At 46.6% G+C, this 11041-nt stretch overlaps 1 long non-coding RNA gene across 1 annotated transcript; it reads left to right on the top strand.

Moving 5' to 3' along the window:
• The first annotated feature begins 2944 nt into the window (after positions 1-2944).
• Positions 2945-5099, top strand: LOC121809327. Its single transcript, XR_006052248.1, has 2 exons — positions 2945-4684; positions 4803-5099. It is a non-coding gene; the product is annotated as an uncharacterized LOC121809327 (long non-coding RNA).
• The last annotated feature ends 5942 nt before the right edge of the window (positions 5100-11041 follow it).

Raw genomic sequence — 11041 nt, forward strand, 5'->3', positions numbered from 1 at the left:
GGCTGATTCTGTTCATTGTCAGTCCATCTGAAATTTGGATGGTTTCTCCAGGCGCATCTCTCTGTCTCCCTGGATTCCAGCTCCCATCGGGATTCCAACTTCCCATTGCATTGACCTGGGCCTGATAATCTCCTTCCTGGGTCCCGTAATATTGTTGAATTTGATTATCTACTGGACCAGGAGATTTCTCCTTCCCTTGTGAAGCCAGTGGAATCGCCTTTTCAATCGCGTTCAAAAGAGCCTTCTCGAGCCTATCCATCATTGCTTCGACTTTGTCATCTTCATGTTCCCTCACAGCATGCACCGATCCTCTTCTCACTGCATTCCTAGGGTTATCGTACGCCTTCTTAGCGTCAATCAACTTCCCTAGGATCTCTCTTGCCTCACTTCCCCTTTTTCTTGTGAAATTTCCCCCACTCGAGGAGTTCATTAAGTCCTTTGACTCGGGAGTGGCTCCTTCGTAAAACAGAGAGTAGGTCTCTGCCTCTATCATTCGGTGATTCGGGCATGCATCCAACAACCCCTTAAATCTCGACCAATACTGACTCAACGATTCATCGTAATCTTGCTTACACTCTAGTATTTCTTTATTAAGTGCATTCGTCTTGTTGGATGGGAAGAAATAATCTAAAAATTCTAACTTGAAGTCCCTCCACGTGCGGATAGAATCCGGAGGCAACCTCAATAGCCACGTATTAGCTTCCCCCTTCAAGGTGAACGGAATCGCTCGTAGGCGATAATCCTCCTCTGTTGCATCATTCGGCCTCTTCTGAATACCACATAATTTACTGAATTCATTTAAGAACTCATACGGGCACTCATTTCTACGCCCAGAGAACGTCGGCAAGATGCCGAGTACGTTTGTCTTGATCTCGATAGCCCTCTGGCGTGGATTCATCACTATAGCTTGAGCTGGTTCTCCATCTAAATGGGCAGTTAGAGAGCCGATTTCTGGATCCGGGTCTACCACCTGCGCCATGACTACTTCCTCTGCTTCCCCTGTTTCTGACTCTATTTTTGATTCGGGTGGTGATTCTGAATCTTCGCGTCCTGATGACGTCCAAGATTCGTCGCTAGTGGATTCACTCGGAAACGGATCCCCCGTGGTGAACCCTGATCTGGTGGTCACAGTAGAGACTGTATCCTTACCCCGCCAATCAAACTGGCCGTGTTTCCACCCAGATGAGTTGCTCCAGTAGGTAGATCTTGAGCCTCTGCTCATAAACTGCAAACAAAAGAAAAAGAAAACAAATCAAAACTATTTACACCACAGACTCTGAACACTAACACTAAGCACGCCATCCATCCCCGGCAACGGCGCCATTTGAAGTGGAGAATGTAATCGCTCGACTCTAATGTCGAATGACTAGACTCAGGAGTAAGCGAGTGTGCACATATGAGAATTAATGCAAAGCTCGGTCCAGACACAACGCTCCTTAAATCCGCTGGATCACTGGGTCCAGGAACTCTAGAGAACTACAGTGTTTTTGTCGTTGGACACACTCGACTCCTCTTCAAAAATAAAACCCTCAACCCGAATACTATGAATTAGTATAGGGAAGTGGGGTCGATCCCACAGAGATGGATTCGCAAAGTAGTGCTAAGAGACTATGGGAACAAACGGCTGCTGCCACACAAAGGGGTTGAGATTTAAACTACCACTAGATTTAGGCAAGAAATGTAAACGCTAGACCTAGGACACAGAAAACTTACTGGAGTCAAACATCAATACCGACAGACCCAATTACCCCCTAGACTGAGTAAACGACTACCTAATCTAGCTAAACAGTAAGCAACTAATAGTGGGGACCATCTTTCAAAAAATAGCAAGTACGGTAAAAAGCTGCAGATAACCAACCCATGCTCCAGCTAACTACGACATGCACCTTCGCAACTAAATTAAACTCGCAGATGAAGAAAACAGAGCACACTCCTAAATTCAAACAGAATATAAAGATTTGGACTCCGGAAACTTGCTATGAATCGGAAATACATCAGATCTACGTAAACTAGGCGAAATGAAATGAAAACACGTAAGCTAGGCATAAAATTAAAACACTCCTGCTAAGAATTACTTCAGACGCTCAATCCACTCCGGATCCAAGCCATCCGAACTCAACAACCAACAAAATCAACTCCATAACTCCGATTCTCACAGATCTGCTCCGATCAACTCCAGATTCCACAATCACAAACAACTCCACAACATCAGCAAAACAAAATCCCGATTCATCCACAAACAAACTCCATTCTTCCAGATCTCACCGTTAACCTGCAGTAATCCAGAAAATAACCACGAAAACAACCAACTCCAACAATCCAACTCCAAAATTCAAGTAAACACAATCAATCATCAAAAGTCATCACGATCTACGTAAGCGAAAACGAAACTTGCATAAAGGTAGAGAAAATATCCAGAAACAAAAGAGGACCGAGCTTCGAACAGCGAAGCTCGGCGAATTCAGCAGAAACGAAAAGAAAACAGAAATAAATAGTTTCTTCGCCCCAGAGAAGGACGGTGTTACAACCCACAACACTATCGGAAAGCTAAATATGAACCCCATCGCGAATTAGAACCAAGTATGTGAAAAGCGAACTTAGCAACAGGCTGTTCGTGAGGCCTCCACCGAGAAGGTCCCTCCAGCTTGCATGCTTCTTCCTTTTATAGATGCGGACATAGCCTTCTAGAGTCTTCGTAGAAATCCCTATTCTACCCTTCAACTCCGAGGCTTCCTCCGTCAAGCAATTTCTTTCATAATGTCCGCTCTTTCGCCAGTTCCCTAGGACTATGCAAGCGTCCTCTTCTTTTCCTGGATCTAGCGAAATCCTTCACACATCTGGCTTAAAACATGCGTTAGACCCAGTAATTTCACGAAATAAAACCCCTAGACCGATGCATGAAATTAGCCTTATCAGCCTCACTTGCCCTTGACTGTTTTCTCCCTTGAAAAATAGTGTAACACGCTAATTAGTACTTGAACTGTCTTTCTGAAAAGAATGCATGCATCCTATAGGATAGCATCTATCTCTTAGTCTCGGCTTATAGGATTTCTCTTTAAATCCTAACTCGGCTTTACTGCTCTGCAGTACTTAATCATTTTCTTTACTTCCTTTGGGGAAATTCTATTTTCTCAATAAATATGGATTCTTAAAATCCCTCCCTAAATTCCTTCTTCTTCGGATTTTTCTCAAGGCCGCCCATGGCGTCGCAGGGCGACGCGGTCGACTTTCGCATCTCCGCTTTAATATTTTCCGTCTTCGGAAACTTAGTAATTTATTCGGGAATTAATGATTTAAGCTCCAAGCTTAATTCCTTAAATTAATTCCACTCCACAATATTAATTTCCCCAAGTCCACTAATTTAATGAAGTAGCCCACTCCAATAAATCTCTTGGCCCAAACTAAATTAGAACTACACAAATTTATTCAAATTTGGCCCAGCTACCAATTAATCGGCCCAACTTATTAATTACTGGCCCAATTCCTCAATGTAATTAAAGTGGCTCACTTTCAATAATTTAAAATGGGACTAATTTATACTCCTTCCGTCGGCTTCCTTTCTCAACTTTTCTTTCCTTCTCTCGTTTTTTTTTTCTAAAATCCAAATTAAGAATAACAGAAGGCAGCGCCTTCTTCTTCTTCACGCCCCCATTTCCGTTTCCTCCCCTTTTCCGGCGGTTCTCGCCCCCAAATTGGACTTCTCCTCAAAATCCCCAAATTTTCCAAATCCCTAAATTTTCCAAATCCCTAAATTGAGGAATTACAGCAGCGGCACTCTCCTCCGTCGTGGTTCCCGCCGAAATCGCCGCTCCACGGCGTTGTCGCCGGCTCCGCCTCCTCTGCAGTTCCTCCCCACAGCGAGCTCTCCCTTTGCAACGATGTGAACGCCGCCGGCGGGCAGCGCTGCTGCGCGCGCCGTCTCCGGCTCTCTCGCCCCCTTCCTCGACGGTCCATCAGTGCAGAGGAGGCGTCGCCTCCTTCTTTCTTCCCCTATTCCCCTTTCACCATTTCGTGATTTATTCCGAGCTCTAGTTATGGCAGCATTGATTCATTGTTGAGTTTTGCCTAAGTTTTCTTTCTCAAGTGGTGATCTTGTTGGGGAGAGTTTGCTCTAAGTTCGATTACCACTGGATGTTTATTGCTACTAGAATACTTGTGGTGCTAATTTCCTCTACTGATTATTGAGGCAGATTCTAAGTCCCCTTGAGTTCTTGTCCTTGGTTACCTACTGTGATTGTTCTACATGATGCAAGAGTGGTGATGGGGTTGAGGGAATTACCTTGCTCGGTGCACCCTCTCGGTCTGCCCTCCTCACTGCCGCTGCTCCTCACCGCCGCCCCTTACTCCGCTGCACTCCCTTGCCTTGCGAGAATTTTGCAGGAAAAGAGTGTGGAGTGGGGAGGGGAGTGACGGTGGTATTTATAGGCAAATTTCCTCATCCTTGGTGGCAGGTTTTGGGGAGTGTAACTTGCTACTTTGAACTACATGTTTCTCCTTCTTTTGAGTTTGTTGTTTAGGCTTCCCTGCCTACTTTGGTGAAATTCTTGTGAATGACAAAAGGGCTGATTCCCAGCTCTAATTTGGGCATGTACAGTGGCTCATTCCACTATGATCCCTTGTTTGACTCCTTCTTTGGAGTAACTGGAATGCGTGATGAAATGTGGCTGCCTCCCTAGCCAAGAGGGTAGCCTCTCGGCTGTTCTATTCAGCCTAGTTCCTCCCCATGTTTTTTTTGAGCTTGCCTTCTTTCCCCCTCTATTTGTGTCTCATTATCTAACCCCTTTTTCATGCAAAATTTTCAGGTACTAAGGCTGCACATTTGGAGCTTGGAGGAGCTGGATTTTCGAGAGAGAGAAGGAGAAGAGAAAGGAGAATCTCATTCAACACCTACTTGCCTTATTGCTAGGTTTAGCCACTTTGTTAGAGTACTAGGTTCAAAAATAGCTCTTGACCAAGCTCTAGTTAGTCACTAGTTGGTGTTGTCCCTCTCAAGATGTAGTGTAGGATAGTTTGTAGTTTGACCTCATTGCGCGGAAAACGAGGCATGTAATATTTGTATTTGATTTTCTCCAATAATTTCCAATAGTCATTTATTTCAACATTGCTATTGAAATAAGAATCTTTGTTGCACTTAAATTTTCCTTCTCAACAAATACTTAATTTGATCCGACGTCGGGAATTACAACGAAAAATTTCACGCCCTCAAAGTGAGAATTAATCGAGCTCATAATCCGACTTGATCATAAATAAGGGGATTAAAAATCCGGGGCGTCACATTCCACCCTCCTTAAACGAAATTTTGTCCCGAAATTTGTACGGCTTTACTCAAACAGCTCAGGATACCGCTCCCTCATTTTATCTTCTAACTCCCACGTGGCCTCTTCCTGCCCGTGGTGTTCCCATAGTACTTTTACTGAAGGAATTGATTTATTTCTTAATTGCTGTACTTTTCTATCCAGAATTTCCTTCGGCCTTTCCTCATAGCTCAAGTCCGGGTTTAATATCATCTCTTCCTGGTGAACCACGTGCTTCGGATCAAACACATATTTCCTAAGTTGTGATACATGGAATACGTTGTGAACATTTCCAAAACTCGGCGGTAATGCTAATCGATAAGCCACTGGCCCGACCGCTTCTAGGATCTCATACGGTCCTATATATCAGGGTCGGAGTTTTCCCTTGACTCCGAATCTGGCTATCCCTTTTGAGGGTGATACTTTTAAGAAAACTTTATCTCCCACCTCAAACTGCAAATCAGTCCGTCGGACATCCACATAGGACTTCTGTCTGTCCTGAGCCTCCTTGATCCTCTCTCGGATCTTTCTGACAATTTCTATCATTTCGTCAATTACATCCGGGCCCGAAATCTTCCTCTCACCGACCTCGTCCCAATAGAGAGGTGATCTACATTTCCTCCCGTACATTGCTTCGTACGGAGCCATATCAATCGTTGCCTGGTAACTATTGTTGTAGGCAAACTCTATTAGTGGCAGTACTTGTTCCCAACTGCTTCCTCTATCGAGCACTACTGCTCTCAGCATGTCCTCGAGTGTCTGAATTGTTCTCTCCGACTGCCCGTCGGTCTGTGGGTGGAATGCTGTGCTAAAATTCAATTGTGTCCCCAGTTCTTTCTGTAAGCTCTTCCAAAATCGGGATGTGAATTTGGCATCTCTATCCGACGTGATCGTTGCCGGTATACCGTGCAGGCAAATGATTTCCTTCACGTATATCTGGGCTAACTTCTCCGATCCGTACGTGATAGGGATTGGTATAAAGTGAGCGCTCTTAGTTAGACGATCGACTATTACCCAAATTGCAGTATTTCCTCTCTGAGAATTTGGCAGTCCCGTGACAAAATCCATGGCTATGTGTTCCCACTTCCATTCGAGTATTTCCAACGGCTGTAGCTTTCCATATGGTCGCTGGTGTAGTGCCTTAACTTGTTGACATGCAAGACACCTCTCGACGTAGGAAGCTACATCTCTCTTCATGTCGTCCCACCAGAATTTCTTCTTTAAGTCTTGGTACATTTTTGTACTCCCTGGGTGGGCGGTGTATGGGGTATCGTGTGCCTCGCTCATTATCTCATTTCTGAGCTCCTCTTGGTTGGGCACACACAGTCTCCCTTCAAACAGGAGCGCATTGTCTGCCTCCTCTTGAAAATTCTTTTGTTTGCCTGTTCTCGATTTCGAACGCCACTTCTCTAGAGTCTCGTCCCGTCTCTGGGCTTCCACAATCCTGGCCCTTAAATCGGGAACAACTACTAGAGTTGAGATTACACTTTTCGTCGTTTCAGGTGCTTGCACCATCTCCAAGCTCATTCTGTCAAATTCTCTTAGTTGTTCTTCTTCCTGGGTGAACAGGACTGCTGATTGGTGCTGACTCTTACGGCTCAGCGCGTCTGCCACGACGTTAGCCTTACCCGGGTGGTAGTTTATGCCACAATCGTAATCCTTTACTAGTTCGAGCCATCTTCTCTGTCTCATGTTCAAGTCCTCTTGTTCGAAGAGATATTTGAGGCTTTTGTGGTCCGTGAAAATCTCACACCTAACTCCATATAGATGGTGTCTCCAAATTTTCAACGCGTGAACCACTGTTGCTAGCTCTAGGTCGTGTGTTGGGTAATTGAGCTCGTGTGGTCTGAGCTGTTGTGATGCATAAGCAATCACCTTCCCATTCTGCATCAACACACACCCAAGTCCACTTTTGGAAGCATATGTATAGACAACGTAATCCGTCCCTGATTCGGGGACTGCTAGTACGGGTGCACTGGTCAATTTCTCCTTTAGTAGTTGGAAGCTTTCCTCGCACTCGGGAGACCATGAGACTTTGGTTCCCTTCTTGAGTTGCTGAGTCATTGGCCTGGCGATTTTTGAAAATCTCTCAATAAACCTTCTGTAGTAGCCAGCTAGTCCGAGGAAACTTCGGATCTCATTAGGCGTTGTCGGCGCCTTCCAATTCCGTACTGCTTCCACTTTAGCAGGATCCACTCGGATTCCTTCTGCTGTCACAATATGTCCGAGAAAATTTACCTCCTTGAGCCAAAATTCGCACTTGCCGAATTTGGCTTACAGCTTCTCTGCCCGTAGTGTTTCTAGGGCAAGCCGCAGGTGTTCCTCGTGTTCCCTTTTGTTTTTAGAGTATACCAACACATCGTCGATGAAGACTAGGACAAACTTGTCGAGATATGGGTGGAAAACGCGGTTCATCAAGTTCATGAATACTGCCGGTGCATTCGTTAGCCCAAATGGCACCACAGTAAATTCATAGTGACCGTATCTGGTTCGGAAGGCCGTCTTGGGCACATCCTCTGGCTTAATTTTCAGTTGGTGATATCCTGACTTTAGGTCCATTTTGGAGAACACACTGGCTCCCTTGAGCTGATCAAACAGATCATCAATCCTGGGTAACGGGTACTTGTTCTTGAGAGACAACTTGTTAAGCTCTCGGTAGTCTACACACATTCTCATGGTTCCGTCTTTCTTTTTTACGAATAGTACAGGGGCTCCCCATGGTGAGACGCTAGGTCTGATGAATCCCAGGTCCAGGAGTTCTTGCAACTTTACCTTAAGTTCATCCAGTTCCTTTGGAGCCATTCGATATGGTGCTTTCGACACCGGGGCAGATCCTGGTTCTAGATCTATCGTGAATTCCACTTGTCTGTCTGGCGGAAGACCAGACAGAGTATCAGGGAATACATCTGGGAATTCACGAGCGATCTCGACCTCCTTTAGTTTCCTCTCCTCTTTCTCTTCTTTGTTCAAGTAAACAAGGTATGCCGGGCATCCTTTCTTTATCAACTTGCTGGCTTGCAGCATTGATACTATAGACTTTCGGGTTCTCATGGAGATTCCGTGAAAGCGAGTAGTTTCTCCTTCAGGGTTTCTAAAGGAAATTTGTCTTTCCTTGCATAAGATGGTGGCATAGTTTTCAGCCAGCCAGTCCATTCCTAAGATTATGTCTATGTCCCACATAATCATAACACTGAGGTTGTTTGCTACAACCTTAAGTTCGCCCAGAGTGATTTCTAAGTTCGGGCAAGTACGAGATATTTCTATCTGTCCTCCTACTGGGGAAACTACTTCCATTCTATGTTCAGATTCTTTTGTATCGAGTTTCAGAGTAGTTACGCAATGAGCAGATATAAAAGAATGCGAAGCACCAGTATCAAACAGAAGCATAACGGGTGTGTTGAAAAGCTTACCCATACCTGCCAAATTTCCCCGGTTCGACTCGGGCTGCTTCTGCCTCATTGCATAAGCTCGAACCTGTGTTGGGAGGCCTCTGCTGCTGATTCCTTGGTATCTGCTGTGAATTTGATCCATCCTGGACATTCATTGCGCGCAGTTGCGGGCGCTGAGTTGACGGGTTAGGCCTTACTCCTGTCCCTGAGTTCCTGCTTGGATAGTTCTTAGCAAAATGTCCAGCTTTCCCGCAGTTGAAACAGGTATCAGCCCCTGCCTTGCAGGTGCCTCCATGCAGCCTGTTGCATCTAGGACACGGACTGGGTCCTGCCACATTCCCTTGGAATGATCCAGGGTTAACTTGGTACCTGCCATATTGTGGCCTGCTTGGTCCGTAACCTCCTCTTTTTAAATCAGGTTGAGCTCGTGGTCCTTCCCACTTTCTCTTGTCCCTAGATGGTTGGGACTAAGTAGGGTTCATGGCTGGGGCAGTCTTTTCCCCTGGCATGGCTGCCTCTATGTCCAGTGCTCGTCTCAGAGCCTAAGTGTAGGACAGTCCTCTGTGGCTAGCCAGCGTCATGCGTATCTCATGTCTCAAACCAGTACATAATTTCTCAGCCATCTTGGCATCGGTATCTACCTAATCTGGGCGTACCGTGCCATTTCACAGAACATTCGGTCATAGTCTGTCACCGACATTCGTCCTTGCTTCAGATGATAGAATTCAACCTCCTTTTTCTTCCTGTAGCTCTTGGGAATATACTTCTCATAGATCTCAGTTTTAAATTCTTCCCAAGTCATTTCCTCTACATGCATTGGACCCATAGTCTTTTTCCTTGCTTCCCACCAGAAATCTGCTGGTCCAGTTAATTGGAAAGTCACGCAGGACAACCGATCCTGGTCCGCGCAGTGTAAGAAGTTAAATATGCGTTCCAGTGCACGGATCCATGTTTCTGCCACCATTGGGTCTCCCAACCCGTTAAACGTTGGTGGGTTCTGTCTCAGAAATATTTTCTCAACCCGACGATCCTGTGGTTGTGGTGGTGGTGGGGGTGGTGGGGGTGGTGACGGTGGAACTGGCGATGGAGGTGGTGTTACTTCGTTCCACTCCTCTTGCACTTCTCCTCCATAGATTGGAAGATTGTTTTGGGCTTGTCCTCGGCCCCTTCCACATCCTCGGCCTCGTGGCCTGCCAACTCTTCGTGGTGGCATCCTGGTGGTTTATGAAACTCCTTTAATAGATTCAACATTTATGATGGCTAAACAGAATCGTGGGATTCCAAGATATAAATGAACACTGCTTTTCGAGATAACGAGATTTCATATATATCGTAAATCGAGTACATCAGAAGAGTTTGCCTCGAAAGGTCTTGTTACAAAAGAACGCAAATCCAAGTACGCATCATGAAGTCCCGGTACTACGGAACATCACCAAAAGTACTTAGCTACTGCCCTTCTAACAGCTCGGGTCTTACGTGCTAATCAAAAGTAATCTGCTGAAAACCTCCCAAAAGAAAACACTATATCAGAACGCCATCATACTAGGACGTTTCTTATGGTACAATCCACCTACCGCTCCTCAGTACAAAACCCACTTTCCCGAAGGGGCGTAGTAGCCACAGTCCCGGATATCATCACTGTCGCTGTCACTATCCGATGAGCGCCCTCTTTTTGGCCTTCGCTCCTCATCACTATTGACGAGTATGGGGTTGTCCTCGTCCTCTCCGCATGCCCATTCCCAGAGGAGGTGCGGGTCCTCCACGCTCTCCTCAGTGAGGGCTGGGGGCGCGGCCTCATTCTCGGCCTTCCTGAGGTGCGGCCATATAGCATCCACGCGCACCATGCGCCTCCCCATGTCCGGGTGGTCGACCTCAGTTGCCGAGCGGATGTGCATGTATCTGCTCGGAACTGTGATGGCCTGCAGACGGGAGCTCCCGACTGGTGCGACCACTGGCGGGCCTTCCTCCTCAACCTCCTCTGAGTCAGCCGCAAGGGCCTTCCCCTTTCGGGCAGCCTCCTGTGCCTCACGCTCTGCCTCCATGGGGAAAGTGGGGTCCCGCATAGAAGGTGGGCGTGCCGGCGGTGCCCTCGGAGTCCTGCTCTCGACTGGTCGCCGAGATGGCCCTGCTTCGGACTCCCACTGGCTGGGACGTCCTGGCTCCATTGGCGCCGGAGGGTCCTGTACCTCGGGTCTGGGCGAGTCGATCAACAAGGGTGAAACCGACCCGTAGCACACAAAGCGAGTGAATACTGCTAACAGGAATCTAGGAAAGTCTCATACCAAGTCACAAGCAGGGTAGGCAGTGACTATGTACTTATCGGCCACCATGGTAGCCCACTCTTTCCATCCATCGGGT

Source organism: Salvia splendens, chromosome 6, assembly GCF_004379255.2.
Source record: "Salvia splendens isolate huo1 chromosome 6, SspV2, whole genome shotgun sequence".
In the NCBI taxonomy this organism is placed as follows: domain Eukaryota; kingdom Viridiplantae; phylum Streptophyta; class Magnoliopsida; order Lamiales; family Lamiaceae; genus Salvia; species Salvia splendens.